Source organism: Sarcophilus harrisii, chromosome 1 (genome assembly GCF_902635505.1).
Source record: "Sarcophilus harrisii chromosome 1, mSarHar1.11, whole genome shotgun sequence".
In the NCBI taxonomy this organism is placed as follows: domain Eukaryota; kingdom Metazoa; phylum Chordata; class Mammalia; order Dasyuromorphia; family Dasyuridae; genus Sarcophilus; species Sarcophilus harrisii.
This window is the reverse complement of record NC_045426.1, coordinates 318,473,818-318,490,158: the sequence shown is the minus strand read 5'-3', so window position 1 is coordinate 318,490,158 and position 16,341 is coordinate 318,473,818. Positions and strand designations below refer to the sequence as shown.

Here is a 16,341-nt window from a genome sequence, read left to right as displayed (position 1 = left end):
TCTTGAATAGACAGCAGCCTGAATGTTTGACATTTATGAGTTGGTCATGTCATTTAAATAATTGGTGAAATCACTGTAAAAGAGAGGCCTCGGGATAAACAGAAATACTTATTTTCAAGAATTTAGAGGGTTTTATTGTGGATAAGGGAATAATAAGCTTGTTCTGTTACTCTATAAGATAGCATTAAAACTAATAGGTAGGTTTATAAGATCTTAGTTCTGGAGCTAGAAGAGTCTTCAAACATCATTTAGAATATTTTTTCCCATTTTACAGGTACAAATTTACACAGAGATAAATTTCATCCCAATATGAGGAAACTTTCTATTAACTAGAAAAATCCAATAATAAAACAAGCTGTATCTTGAAGAAATGAGTCTTATATAAAGGATGTCCCTTTGATACCATTTTAAACAATTATAGTTTAAAATTTTAATAGCTTGAAATGGCACTAAGATTTCTGGGACAGTCTAAGTAGTATTATTCAGAGGCTAGCTGACCATGTATCCAAAATGTCATCAAAGGGCTTTTTATATTGAGTAGGTGATTAGAAGGATCCCTTCCAACTTTCATTTTTTTCAACTTCTATGATCTCTGTCCATTCTATTTAATACAGCCATAACAAATTCATGTGGGTTCTTCTAAGCATTAGTTACAAGGTTGATACTGTCCATCATAGATTATATAGATTGTTGATGAGGGATAACAAGCTGGGCATGAAATTAGAGAGAAATTAGCTCAAATATATCCTCAAACAATTATTTATTATGTGACTCTGGACAAGTTGCTTATGTAACCTTATTTGTGAGGCAGCCAGGTGATGCATTGGATAGAGCACCAAGCCCAGAGTCAGGAAGCCTGAGTTCAAATCCAGCCTCAGATACTTACTAGCTGTAGCCACTTACCCTATTTTCTTCAGATTCCTCATCTGTAAAATGATGTTAAGAAGATAAAGGCAAACCATTCTGATAGATTTGCCAGTAAACCCAAAATGGAGTCATGAATAATAAGATATAATTGAAAAATGGCTGAGCAGCAATCTTATTTGTAAAACCTTATCTATAAAATAAAATAGAGATATATATTTTTTAATTTAATAGCCTTTTATTTACAGGATATAAACATGGGTAACTTTACAGCATTAACAATTGCCAAACCTCTTGTTCCAATTTTTCACCTCTTACCCCCCACCCCCCCTAGATGGCAGGATGACCAGTAGATGTTAAATATATTAAAATATAAATTAGATACACAATAAGTATACCTGACCAAAACATTATTTTGCTGTAGAAAAAGAATCAGACTCTGAAATATTGTACAATTAGCTTGTGAAGGAAATCAAAAATGCAGGTGTGCATAAATATAGGGATTGGGAATTCAATGTAATGGTTTTTAGTCATCTCTCAGAGTTCTTTTTCTGGGCATAGCTGGTTCAGTTCATTACTGCTCCTTTGGAAATGATTTGGTTGATCTCGTTGCTGAGGATGGCCTGGTCCATCAGAACTGGTCATCATATAGTATTGTTGTTGAAGTATATAATGATCTCCTGGTCCTGCTCATTTCACTCAGCATCAGTTCGTGTAAGTCTCTCCAGGCCTTTCTGAAATTATCCTGTTGGTCATTTCTTACAGAACAGTAATATTCCATAATTTTCATATACCACAATTTATTCAACCATTCTCCAACTGATGGACATCCATTCAGTTTCCAGTTTCTAGCCACTACAAAAAGGGCTGCCACAAACATTCGTGCACATACAGGTCCCTTTCCCTTCTTTATAATCTCTTTGGGATATAATCCCAGTAGTAACACTGCTGGATCAAAGGGTATGCACAGTTTGATAACTTTTGAGCATAGTTCCAAACTACTCTCCAAAATGGTTGGATTCGTTCACAACTCCACCAACAATGCATCAATGTCCCAGTTTTCCGCATCCCTCCAACAATCATCATTATTTTTCCTGTCATCTTAGCCAATCTGACAGGTGTGTAGTGGTATCTTAGAGTTGTCTTAATTTGCATTTCTCTGATTAATAATGACTTGGAGCATCTTTTCATATGACTAGAAATAGTTTCAATTTCTTCATCTGAGAATTGTCTGTTCATATCCTTTGACCATTTTTCAATTGGAGAATGGCTTGATTTTTTATAAATTAGAGTTAATTCTCTATATTTTGAAAATGAGGCCTTTATCAGAACCTTTGACTGTAAAAATATTTTCCCAGTTTATTGCTTCCCTTCTAATCTTGTCTGCATTAGTTTTGTTTGTACAAAAACTTTTCAGTTTGGTATAATCAAAATTTTCTATTTTGTGATCAGTAATGATCTCTAGTTCTGCTTTGGTTATAAAGACCTTCCCCTTCCACAGGTCTGAGAGGTAAACTATCCTATGTTCCTCTAATTTATTAATAATTTCATTCTTTATGCCTAGGTCATGAACCCATTTTGACCTTATCTTGGTGTACGGCGTTAAGTATGGATCAATGCCTAGTTTCTGCCATATTAGTTTCCAATTTTCCCAGCAATTTTTATCAAACAGTAAGTTCTTATCCCAAAAGCTGGGATCTTTGGGTTTGTCAAAGACTAAGTTGCTATATTTGTTGACTGTTTTATCCCTTGAACCTAATCTATTCCACTGATCAACTAATCTATTCCTTAGCCAATACCAAATAGTTTTGGTAACTGCTGCTCTATAATATAATTTTAGATCTGGTTCAGCTAAGCCACCATCATTTGATTTTTTTTTCATTAATTCCCTTGAAATTCTTGACCTTTTGTTTTTCCATATGAACTTTGTTGTTATTTTTTCTAGGTTAAAATAGAGATATTAATGAGATTTGTGGTACCTGCTTCAAAAAGGTTTTGTGAGATTTAGATGAGATCCTAGGATCATAGAACTAGAAAGCACTTCCCAGAACCATCTTGTCCAATTCCCTCCTTTTATAGTTGAGGAAACTAAACTGTAATGAGGTGACTTGCTCAAGATTAAACATTGTCATTAAGCATTAAGCATTGTCAGAGGTTGGATTTGAAGCAGGACCATTATAATTTTACATATATATATATATATACACACACATATATATGTATATATATAATTATATAAAATACATATATGTATATAACTTTAAGATCCTCATTTTGCATAATTTTCTTTAAGTATTGCATGCATTAAGTCTAGGTCAAATTATTTCTTGTGTTCTTTTCCTTATGTTTGTGCTGTTTATGTATGTGTGTGTTTGTGTTCATGTATATTTAAAGGAGGATTAGCATTAACTTATTCATTTACTTAAAGAAATCTTAGTCTTAAAGAAGGATATTAGTTTAATTTGCTTACATTTCATACAGATTTTGCTTACAATACATACAGATGTATTCCCTATTTTCTTATAATATCCAGAACATACAATCTTTTTTTGTAAATGTATACCTCTACTTACATAAAATGCATTCATTGCATGTATTACTTAAGATGGGGACTCCATATGGTATTGTTAATAAACACTAGCTTGTATTGCATATAATGATTATTTCTTTTGTTTGAGTACCAAACTTTGTGCTATCCATTCACCGGGAGCTGTATCTTCTTGCACAGGGCACATCTTTTACATTTATAGTGTTACAGAATCACTCTTTTATGTATTCTATCATTTGCATCAGATCATCCAATTGAAGATTAAATAAGGGATATTAGAAGCCATCCAGACCTATACTCCCATTTTGCAGAAGAAGCCACTGAAGCAAAGGGAAGTGAAAGAATTTGCTCAGTGTCAAACAAGTAGTAAATAAAACCAGGTTCAGATTCAAATCCAAGTCCTCTGATTCCCAAACCAACACATATTTTGCTGTATCATGTACTTTAATCCTTCCATAGCTCTATCTAGTGGCAAACTGCATTCCATGTCATATCAGAAATACCTGCCAAGTTGAATTTACTTTCTTTCATTAATGTCTCTAATTCAATTTGCTTGCTCTTCAGAATTAGTACAATGTAGACAGAAATATGAAATTATGTATTCATACCTATTTTCTTGGATCATGTCTTCTGCATATGTTTCCTCTCTATTGATATTTTTATTCTTAAGATGTAACTTATTCTTTGCATTTTTTGGCAAATGAATAAGATCAGTTTTCTTTTTCTCCCCCTTAATCAGATTTTTAATTTTTTTCAATTCTGTGTAAGTATGTTTATACATGTACATATGTGTGCCTATATACACAGGTATAACATGTATATTTTGCATATATTTATATATTACTTATATGTAGAGATAGATAGTGTGTGTGTATGTGTAAACTTTAATGCCCCTCATTAGACTTATTCTATCCTTAATTAGACTTTTCTATATCTTAAGTCATGGTGTAGAAACTAATTTTTTTTGTGTGATATCCTCTTCTTATCCAACTATTTACTTCCCAAATCTACCTTTCTCTTTTGGGTCATTTTCCTTTGGTCAGCATCAGTGATTAAAAATAGCATATATACTTCATTGAACTTTATATTGTAGATGAATATTGAGACAAAATATTTAGATAAATAAAATGAGAGAAATAGCCCAAATACTGAAGTCTCAGGTTTTCTTGTGAAGATAAACTACAGAATTGCTAAACACATAAATTACTCAGATATATTTGACTGAGGGACTGATGAAGCATGTTATGAAGCCATGATTTTTCAATGACACTATTTGAGAAAAAGTTTATAAAAGGCAAATTTCACTGGGTGTGGGGGAGATATTGAAATTAAGCATAATAGTTATGTTGGTGATTGGCAGGAAAAAACCACATTGAAACTTTCCCTCCTGTAAAGAAACCCGAGAGTTGTATCACTCTATATCCTTGGATCATAAAGATTTCAAGGCAATTGGTCTGAAAGTTGAATTTCAAGAGATGGAGGTAAGAGGTGAAAATGATTTATGGTGACACTTAGTAAGCTTTTATAGAACATAATACATGTGTTCTTGATACCTCCATAAAATTAATTGTTGCTAATTATTCAGGGCTGCCAACTCAGTTTTCCATGTGAGCCTCACACACCTATGATCCTCTCTTGGTCAAGTTAATGAGCTTTTCTTCCAGAATGAGTGAAGATCCTGGATCTTCCATCTTTCCTGGAACATTGAGTCTATGGCCCTTCTCTGTAACACATATACTTTTTATCCCCCTGATCACATATATTCTTGTTAGTGGGGAGGGGGGAAAAGATGGGAAGGAAGGTTATGGAACACATTTTCTATCTGGATATTCATAAGCCACCCCTGGCAGCAGACATGCTAGGTGGGGCAAGTCCATCTTTCACAAAAGTGCCAGACATGGCACAGGTATCATTTCACCAAACATAAATAAAATACTTATTTCTTTCCATATCTAAGAGCATAAGACTCAGTTCTTCTGAGAGAATAAAATTAAACTCTCTCTGACTTCCTCTGCCTCCCTCTCTTTCCATCATCCCTCTTATTCTCTGGGTTTGAGAAGCTGTAACTGAGTTCATTATAGTGTAATGATAAACCAGCTAGCAAACATAAATGCGCTGTTGCAAGGGGCTGTTTGGGCAGCTCCTGGTCCTTAGTGACAGCTACTTGGCACAATACACGGTGATGATCTGCTCCAACAGAGAGGCTTTTAGGTGCTAAAAGCATAATGACATGAGCTGATGTTATTCTGGACTTGCTTTTAGGCTGTGACCTTAAGCCCTATCCACAGTCACAGAAAATCTTTTGTACTGAGCATAGAGCTACAGGGGAGGACGGCTTCTTCCAAAAGATGCACTCTAAGGCAGTGGGCATCCTTTGTTTATTCTGAGGTTGGCACTCTTACCCAATTATGTACATGTTGTAGTTGTTGTTCAGTCATGTCCCAGGTTTCACGATCCCATTTGGGGTTTTATTGGCAAAGATACTGGACTGGTTTGACAATTCCTTCTCCTATTTATTTTACAAATGAAAAAACTGAGGCAAAGAGTTAAGTGACCTACCCAGGATCACACAGCTAGTATCTGAAGCCCAATTTGAACTCAAGAAGATTCATATTCCTGCCTTATATGGATACCTATACATAACATATAAACCTATATACACACACACATTTCATGTGTAAACATACCTATATACATATGAACTAATAATTCATATTCATATACATGAAGAAATACTTCATATTATATGTGTATATGTGAACTAATAATTTATGTCATGTATATGATGAGAAAATAAGGCTGGAAAATGAGTTGTCATGGTGAAGTTTTATATACACACACATATAAAATATATATGTACATATGTTTATATACATTGTGTGAAAAAATAAGGATTCTTTCCCACACACAGTTCTCTTCCCAGGAAAACATACTTACTCATGTGCTTGCTCCACTTGCTCCACTAACAAAACAGCAAGATTGAGAAGAGGCACAAATACAATTTACAGGAACATCTAGATAGGAAGACTTCGACTCAACCGAATTTGCTAATTTGGCTTATTTGACACATATTTCCAAACAAATGAATGTTACATCATTGGTGGGCAAACTGCTGTCAAAACAGTTGTGTTTTGTTTTTAAAGATATACACAGGGAAGTTGAGCAATGCTTCAGGGTGAATGAAAAGCATTATTTCACTTTTGATGACTAAGGGAAAGTCTTTGCACAGTTTTGGGAGAGAGGGAGGAAGAGGGAGAGAGAGAAGAAGAAGGAAACAAGCATTTCTACAGTGCCTCCTATGTGCCAGACATTGTTCCACACACTTTATATATATATATAATCTCATTTGATGTTCACAATTAGCTTTGTTTCCAGAAGTGAAAGCTAAGGATCTCTCCAATTTACAAGAATGTTAAAGATCTACCTACTTTACAAAGGAAGAAATATTTCTACCATTACCTCTTTGTGCCCTCTTATACTTCAGAGTTATCGGTGGACATAAGAAAGAATGAAGAGCCAGGCCTGAGACCCTCTGAACCCTAAGTTAGTCACTTGGCTTTCTATCACATTCTATAATACCATTGGTACAAGCCTGTCACTAAATTTCATCATGCCAGAATTTCCTTATCTATCCCTACCTCCAAAATACCTCTTTCTCAGCTTCTATTTTAATATTGATAGTACCCTCAATCTTGAAATCTAGGTTATTTGATCCCATAATAAATTCAGTTGCTCAGCCATACCCATACTTTTTGTGTGAATCTGCCTCCATCTCTCCAATTCCATTTCTTCCATCCTAGCCCATGCCTACATAATCTCTCATTGTATTTTTGCAGCCTCATAATTGGCTTCCTTGATTCCTGCCTCCTCCCTTTCTAATCCAGCTTTCATTTCTGTTTGATATCCAGGTTTGATCATGTTATTTCCCTTCTCCAAATCTTTTAATGTCTCCCTAATATTAGTGATAAAATGCAATCTTCCTATCCTGGTTCCCCACAATCTTTCTTCAATTTCGTTTTCTAGCCTCATCTCCCATTACTTTGTACCATTCATTTTCCATCCAAAATGAAACTGCATTCTCTCCATATTTCTTCTTTCATGATTGGGATTAGGAAAAGAACCACTGAGCCCCTGCCATCTATCTTGCATATTATTTTCAGGTTATTCTCCCTTAAATGTAGCTTTCTTTATCCAGAGAATCCACTTGTGACTTTCTACTAAAGCTACAATTTCCACTGCCTAATGGACAACCATAATGAATTATCAGATTTAGAGCCAGAAAGAACCTTAGAGACTATCTAGTTGAATCCCATAATTTACACATGAAGTTGCTAAGTATCAGAATGAAGAAGTGATTTTCCTGTAGAAACCTTACCTTTTATTCTACATGCCATATTAAGTTTTGCTCCAAATTAGCCAGTCTTTTCACTTATACATTGGGATCATTCCTTTTTTAACTTTAATTATACTAAGAAGTTGACTAGTCCAAAAGGACTCCTTGGTCAGAAGAGCCTGATGGTCAAATTTTTTTTAATGTTTCCTGGTTTTTATAATTATGGTCAAAGCCTAAATGAACCTTAGTTTTCTTATGGGCGAAATAGTGATAGAAATACCATCAGGCTCTTCTGTGAAGAGAAGAAAGTATACAAGTGCAAGGTAGAAGGGCTTGCATGGAAATAGAGAAATCTGGAGAGTGGATTAAGTCAATAGTCAGGCGATCATGGGTAATGCTTATACTGAAATGGTAGAAATAATGATCTCTTCAGTACCTTCTTCACGGGATTGTCATGAGGCTCAAATGAAATGTTTGAAATCACTTTTAAAAATACTTAAACCTCCATATAAACACCAGCTATCATTATCACCACTACCATCATCATCATCATCATTATCATTAAAAGAGTGATGATGACCTCCATGATGGTATAGTCTAACCTATACTTGAATAAGCATGCTCTTCCAATATTATCATCTCCCTTCTTTCTCTCCATAGGTCTCGCACTTTCTCTTGAGATAGACAAACTGAAGAATAGCTTATTATTAAAGTTTTTATCCCAGACATCAACCTCAGAAATTCTTCTTTATATTATACATGGTTTTGGATTCTGGGTTTTTCAGTCTAAATCTTTGATTGATGTTCATATGGAATGATCTTCAAGACCTTTTGCTCTTTTCTGACATTATCCAACTTATCAATGGATCAATGGCCTCCCTTTAAAGTAGAACCAAAAAAATGAACATTGGACTCCAAAGGGTCCTGACAAGGACAGAATGCTTCCATGTTATCATTTTCTCACATCCATATCATCACTCTGTATCAGATGCCTTTCTAACTGATTCTTAAGCTTTAGAATGCATTATCAGTTTTGGCTGCTATGCCACATTGTGTACTCACTGAGCTTGATATTTTAATTGTACTATACTTAGCTGTCATCCCCTGGCTAATTTCTAGCACTGTGCTAGGTATACTATAGGCACTTAACAAATACTTCTTGAATTAAGCTAATAAAAAGATAACTATAAGGAATTTTTTTGAAATTTGAACACTATATAATTATAGCAGTTATACCTGATAATATGTCTTAGCCCTTTTTTATTTTTAGGAGACTTTTCATCTAGTTTCTCATTTAATTCTAATAACATCTCTCTGAAAGAAGAAGAATTTTTATTTCTACTTTACAGAAGGGGGAAAACACCCAATTTAAGTGATTTGCTAAAATCAGTCAATCATTAAGCTAGGGTTAGAACTCTGGTCCTCTGACTTCTAATCAACTATTTCTTTCCAATAAATTAAAGTCATTTTCACTTAATACATATTCTATTTTTATCTTTAATCTTTAACCTTCCACCTGGCCTATTTGATATACCTTTTCTATTGTGCTTATACATGTTTTTGTTATAGATGGACATGGCCCTCTGAAGGGTTTTGGCGATCCCATTTTTTAACTATTCATCAGATGTCTCAAGTTTTGAGGCCTTAGAGGAAGCACCCTTGATTTTGAAGAAATATACTTAGGTTGATTTAACCTTGAAAAAATAGAATACTTTTGCATCTGTCCTAAAAAAGACAAGTTCTGGAGAAGCTGAACTGTGTTAACTACAGAAGAATTTGGACATTTTCCAGGCAGTAGAAGCACAAAAAGGAAAAAAAAAAATTCTTATCTTAAGGCAGACAGAGGAAGAAGATGAGTACTATAGTTCTCACTTTATAAATCTGCTCTCAGCTCACAAGCTGCCTTCAACTCCTTTTTCTTGTTCACACCCGAAGTTTTGCAGACTGTGAAAGATGGACAGAGCAAATAAGCAAAAGGAAGGACACAGCTGGGTTTCTGTGAAGAAAAGGATGACGGGCTTTCTAGGGACTGACTGCATCAAAAATCCATAGACCCCCCTAGGCAACATATGTCTTCTCAGACCCCTCACCTCTTCCCCACATCCTCAGTTTTTACCTATATCACATGCTTCTCCTCAGCAGGCTGTTTCCATGGCCTCCCAGAGTTCTGGATGGTCACAGAATTAGACTTATCCTGCTGAGTTAGGGGATGGAGGCTCTGCTGGTAGCTGATGGTGATAATGGACATAATTATACCTCGCTCACACCAATTAATTTGCACATGGGATAGTAATCGAAATTGCCATGTTGAAATAATAGCAGTAGCCACTTTATCAAGTGTCTCCTTTTTTAAAGCCTAGAAGCTTTTTACAATCAGCAATTTGTTGAGAAGGAAAGGGGGATAAATTGGATGCTGTGTCTCTATTCTTCCTCCCCCTTCCTTTTTGTTTTTTCTCCCCCTCTCTTTGTCTCAATTTTCCTTACCATTAATAAGGAACACCATACTGTATTAAAAACAAAACTAACAAATTCTGGCTAATGTATCTGAAAGTATAGGAAATGAAACATTTTGGAGGAACAGGGGAGACAATAGGGAATTATTTTCCCCCTGGCTACCATACCCATAGTTTCTTGGATAATATCTAATATATAGACCCTTAAGACAAAAGGAATATGCCTGATCCATACCCCTATTCCCTCAACTCCTAGGTTAATCTCTTGAAAGTGTACAGGCAGATCTTACACAAAACATGAGCAAAAAAAATAATTCAGAAACCCAGTTGGAAGGCAGAAGACCTATAAATTAAGTTTTTTCAGTGGCAGGAGATTTATTTGCTGTAGGGAAGGCATTGACGGGGGTTATGTGAAGGGGCAAAATGATAAAATGGATCCTCTTTTTTGTGCTCATCTTGAAAAGTAGAATAAACTATGAGTCTAGATAGTACAGTGGAAAGACTTTTGACTTTGGAGCTAGACACCCAGATTCTTAAATTATGGCTTCTTAACTGTGGCCCAGCTTTTTAAGCCCCTATGTAGAATCTCATAACTGAATATGGAGGTCACAAACTCATGATTCATTAAAAGTAAATGTTTGATTTGTATAACTACTTTATACCTATATATCCAGATTCATGTAAAATTTTCTCAGGCAAAAAGAGGTCAGAAGTGGAAAATGTTTAAGAATCCCTGTTCCACAGGACCAACTACTAGGATAAAGGTTTAAGTCCTTGCTTTGCTGAAATTAGGAAAGCCATTTCACTTTTCTAGGTTTCCTCATCTCTCCAATGGGAGCAGAGGCTTAGAGTAAATGGCTTCTAAAATCCTTTCTAGTTTTAAGGCTTACAAAGAATTTTACATATAATAAACATTGCATTAGATGCAGACTGCAATCCTCTGAAATGGTTCCTAGCTTATTTTAAAGATGAAAAAACTAAAAATAAAAGCTTAAGTGACTTTGCCATGATCACCCAGCTAAGGTTAGAAGCCTGAGCATTCATAGTCACAGCACAAGTAGTATTTCTTTTTCAGTGTTCCTTATTTAGAGCAACTTATCTTCACTAGCTGGAAACCATTCTTTCTAGATGTTATTGGTAAATAGAGATTCTCTTTAGAAATTTTAGCATTCAACATGACAAATTTGGAAATGTGTTTAACATACTTGCATTTGTGTGACCTATATCAAAGTGTTTGCCATCTTGAGGTAGGGAGAGTAAAGGGAGGGAGTTAGAAAAGTTTTAGAACTCAAAATCTTATAAAAGTGAATGCTGAAAACTGACAAATAAAAATAAAGATGCAAAAAAGAAACTGATTTATGAAAGTTATTGATACTTTTCTCTCTTCAATAGTCTATAAACAAAATTTGAGTCTGTTCTGTACATTCAATGATGTGATTTTAAGGATATGTTTCTCACAATACCACCTATTCATAGAGACAGAGATCACTTAAGGAAGATATTACAAATCAAGTAAATATGAAAGTCTGATAAATCTCCCCAATCTTTACCCAGGATATTTTGCAAAGAAAACAAACAAAAAAGTTAGACACACAAGAAAAAAAATTCAGCTATTTATTACCTAGTCTATTGTAAGGAGAATGCAGAAATTTAATCCATTCCATTCAAGAGATTATCACATGAACATAACAAATATAGAACTTTCCCCAAATACTTAAAAGATAATTCTCAGAGTAACTCTTCTTAGAGCAAATTCTTCTGAATCAGTTTATATACTAAATACAAATAGTTTTGTGCTGAAGATTCTAGCAATTAGTCCAGAATAAAACATTTAATAACAACTAGTTAAGCACATGGGATTATGTTGAAAGCAATTTAACATTTTTGCTTGCTCATCGCATACTCTCATAGTTGAAGGATTTTCATGTCAGAGACAAGTTGAAAATCTTTTGCTGTCCAGCCTACACTTCAAGATGGAGAAAAAAAAAAGGTGTGGGATCAATTATGCACAAAAAATTGTCTCTTTAAAATGATTAGGTCATACTTGACTGTACATTCCTGAACGATGGGCATATTTGTATACTTATGTAGAGTAGGAGGCCTCTCCTGGATCACTGCCTTGTCATGGCAGAGGGGCTTGCATAGCTCATTGAAAATGAGCTATGCTATGCAGGATTACCCAACATGGAGAGGTCATAGTGGAGAGTTCTGACAAAAGGTGATCCTCTGAAGAAGCAAATGGTAAACCACTCTAATATCTTTGCCAAGAAAACCCAATGGACAATATGAAAATGATAAAAGAATGAACATGAACTTGGACAGACTTCTAGGGATAGTGGAGAATAAAGGGGCCTTTTGTGCTACGGTCCATGGGGTTGAGAAGAATCAGAACACAACTCAGTGTCTGAACAACAATAAGTCAAGCGGACATAAAATATGGCCAGAAGGTCAAATCTAGTCTTCTACCTGTTTTGTATGGCCCATACAAGTCCAGGGTTGAATAAATATGGAAGAAAGATTTCTTATATGTGAGGAGGCCATGTATGTATTCTTCTTTTGGGGGCAGTATTTCACTCATCAGATCAAGCCATTGAAAGATTGTTGAGTTTTCTAAATTAAATACATGATACATTAAAAGAATCTAATAATCCAGAAAGGAAAAAAAATGAAGAATATATATTCTAGACAATGATGAGCAGTTGGACAAATATCTCATTGAATTGTTCTATTAGTGCAAATATCTTTGATTCCTCACCATGATTCACTAACCATGAATGATCAGCAAGCTACCGAATTGAAGAGAGAACTAAATTGCATTTGAAAAGCTGAGTAGCGTTTTTGATTTCCCCCAAGCTTCCCCTTGAAAGAAGATCCCATTTTTTTTTTTAACAACAATAGTCTTCCAATGACAGTGAATAATGGAATGCCATTGACCCCCTGAGTAAATGCATGATGGACAAAAATAAATTACATCATATTACTAATAATGAATTACACATAGGAAGAACACCAAAAAGATAATACCAGAGATACATTACAGGAAAACAAGATGGATTATCAGGCAGAGAGATTGCAGGATAAGAGATGAACAGATATTTCATGTGTTAGACTGGATTTCATATATTAAGAGTCCTAGAAGAAAGTTCCCAGCAGATTGGGTAGATTACCTATGGAGGATGTGTAGGAGGATGTGGACAAGAGTTGCATGGGATGAGAATGTGGAAATGAATGTCTCTCCTCCCTCACTTGTGAAATCATCTATCTGCAGAATTATTGAAGAAAGGAAATAACATAGAATAGGAAACCTATATACTCTTAGCCAGATTATTAATCATCACTGCTATGAAGGATTTAATTCAAAGAAACTGATATGTTTTGAATTAAAACTGGACAACCCCAACTAGACCAGATGGAAGGACAAATAGAAATCATTTCAAAGGCTGGGATACAACTTTAGATTGGTAACCACAGTCCTAGTGGATAATTCTCAAATTCCAGGTGCATTTTTTAGAGAGGGGATACCTTACTCTAAACAGAAGCATGCCAACTGCAAGGTGAGCAGAATCTGAAAAAGGGATATAGAGTCATAAATGCAAAGGGATGTTTTCCTTTGTACACAGTATTAGTTGGGTACTAGTCACACATTGGTGTTTTCAAGAATAGTTGGATATGTTAACCACAGCCAGTTCTGCTTGTATATCTCTCTGGGGTGAGAGTTATTCATCCTTTTTTTTTTTTTTTTTTTTTTGGTTATGGTGAGTCCCTTTAACAGTTCAGTGAAGCCTATGGACTTTTCAGTATACCATTAAAAATCATAATAGAATGAAATGAAATCATAATAGAATGAATGAAATAGAATTTCAATTAAGAGATAAGTGGGGAAAAAAAAGATGTAATTTCTTTTCCTACCTAAGTTTAAGAAATCCCTGAAATCTCTCTGCAGATACCTTGAGTATCTATAGACTTGTAGATTAAGAACCCCTTCTGTAAGATCTCTTGAATAAAAGATCCCCCCCAAAAAAACATTTAATTAATAGGGTCCAAATATCCAGTCTTTTTCTGGCTCTTCTAGGAACATGGCACCAAGTTAGCTAGAGAACCGCATTTGCTTAGAATTATGAACTATTTTTAAGTGAAGTGGTATGCATATGAGGAAGTTTTTATTATTTACATATTGTCTTGTCCTAAGGCACAAGCCATGTAATTCATTATGCCTGAAACCATAACAAAACATAATCACCATTTAAAATTCTTTTCAAGGGAAAAGATGCATTTTAATACTTTAAAAGTTAGTATCAGGGGAAGAAGAATAGTAGGGGAGTGTGTGTGTGTGTGTGTGTGTGTGTGTATGATGGTGGAACTAATTATGGTTTACAGACTTTAGTTTTTAGTTTTTCCCCCTCCCCCATCCTTTTTTCTCTTGTTATCACAAAGAAACAATGAAAATCAAATCAAATAGTAAAATATCCATCTTGTTCTGGCTTCAGTGAAGAGTAAATTAAGTGGGAATTTTCTACCTGAAGAACATTTGACAAGCAATGAGCTAAATATTTACTTTAATTAGTTCTTTGTTCTTGCATCATATTAGTTTTTTTTTTAAAAATGTGGTCACTCTTCCCAATGAACACACTTCTTACTTCATTTTATTACCAGGGTTGCTGCTGCAAGAAGAGAGATTTCTATCTGTTCTTGTGCATGTGACTATTCTGCAAATACAATGGCCCCTTTAATTGCTATTCCTCCGAGTTCCCACAGAAACCATGGTCTCTTTCATTGTATTTTCCACTTAATCCACCTCTTGATCTTCATAAAATTCTGTTAAGGACAATCTGCACTTTGCATATTTTCCATAAAGTAGATGTGAAGGGAAAGAACATTAAACACATATTAACTGACACCAACTCTGTGCCCAGGATTATCTTGGGTACTGTGGACCAGAAGGGATCTTTCTTTACAATCTGGATAAAAATGACAATTGAAACAATAGAGTCATCGATTTATGATTCCAGACTTGTGACAAACCTTAGAAATTATCAAGTCCAATCCTCTCATTTTTACAGATGAGGAAATTGAGGACTGGGGAGAATAAGTGACTAGTCTAAGAGCATATAGATGGTAAGAGAAAGAAATAGAATTTGAATTAAGTACCTCCAACTCCATCTCCAGCACTCTTTATTGGGACAAATAGTGTACTTTCAAGTGGCATTATCTTTGAAAATGAAAAACATAGATACATAAAGTGGATGCAATCTAAATATAGAGGAAATATTCTGACTGAGATCCTAAGATCAGTCTAAGAGCCAGAAGAGATCCTAAACTGGAATCCCTTTTCTCCTCCTCCTCCTGATTTCTCTGGCTTTCTTCACCACTCAGCTCAAATTCCACCTTGTTCAAGAGGTCTCTCCCAATTGTCCCTCCCTGCCCCTCTGGTAAAGCCTCACATTTAGGTTGAATACCTCTTGTGAGCTCATAGTTGTTTTCATATTGTTTCCTTTGTTAGAATATAAGCTTCTTGAGGGTAGGGTCTACACTATTGCCTTTCTGTTCCCATTAGTTAGTTAGCACAGCATTAGGCTATTTCCAAAAGGCTAATTGTCTCTCATTCACTGATTCAGTTTCATCTCCTCATTTTGCAAACTGGGGAAATTAGATCAATTCCAACAGGTTTTAAATGTCTTGCTCATGACCACACAAGTCCTAAGCAGCAGATTTGAATGCAGGTCTCCAGATCAAGTTTTCTCTATCTTGCTCTGTAATGTAACATAATATCTATTAAATTATAGGAGTTTCTACCAGGTTTGGAGAAAATGTATCATGATCTCTGGGTAAAACCAAGAAACAAAAATCATGAAGAGATTGAAAGAATAAGACCTTGATTTGGGGGAGGGAAGTGTAATGGATCAACAGAAGAGGGACTCTACCATGGGAGAGTAAACTGAGATTCAAGATTTTTAAGAAAAGTTTCATGGAAAGGAGAGAGGGGAGGACGTTGAATGGGTATTTTCAATGTGGATAGAATTTGGGGAGGGGAGGTGATAGGGATAGTGAAACGTTGTTCTCTCTGGTTGACTGATACTTTCTCTTCTCTCAGTCCAGTATCCAAAAGTTCATTCAAGTCAATTTAACTCTTCAAGGACTAGATG

The 16,341-nt window shown here is 35.1% G+C and overlaps 1 protein-coding gene across 2 annotated transcripts in view; it reads left to right on the top strand.

The window, feature by feature from the left end:
- Positions 1-16,341, top strand: part of NTRK2 (neurotrophic receptor tyrosine kinase 2) — a 405,329-nt gene that overhangs the window by 282,938 nt on the left and 106,050 nt on the right. The gene's annotated exons all lie outside the window — the stretch shown is intronic.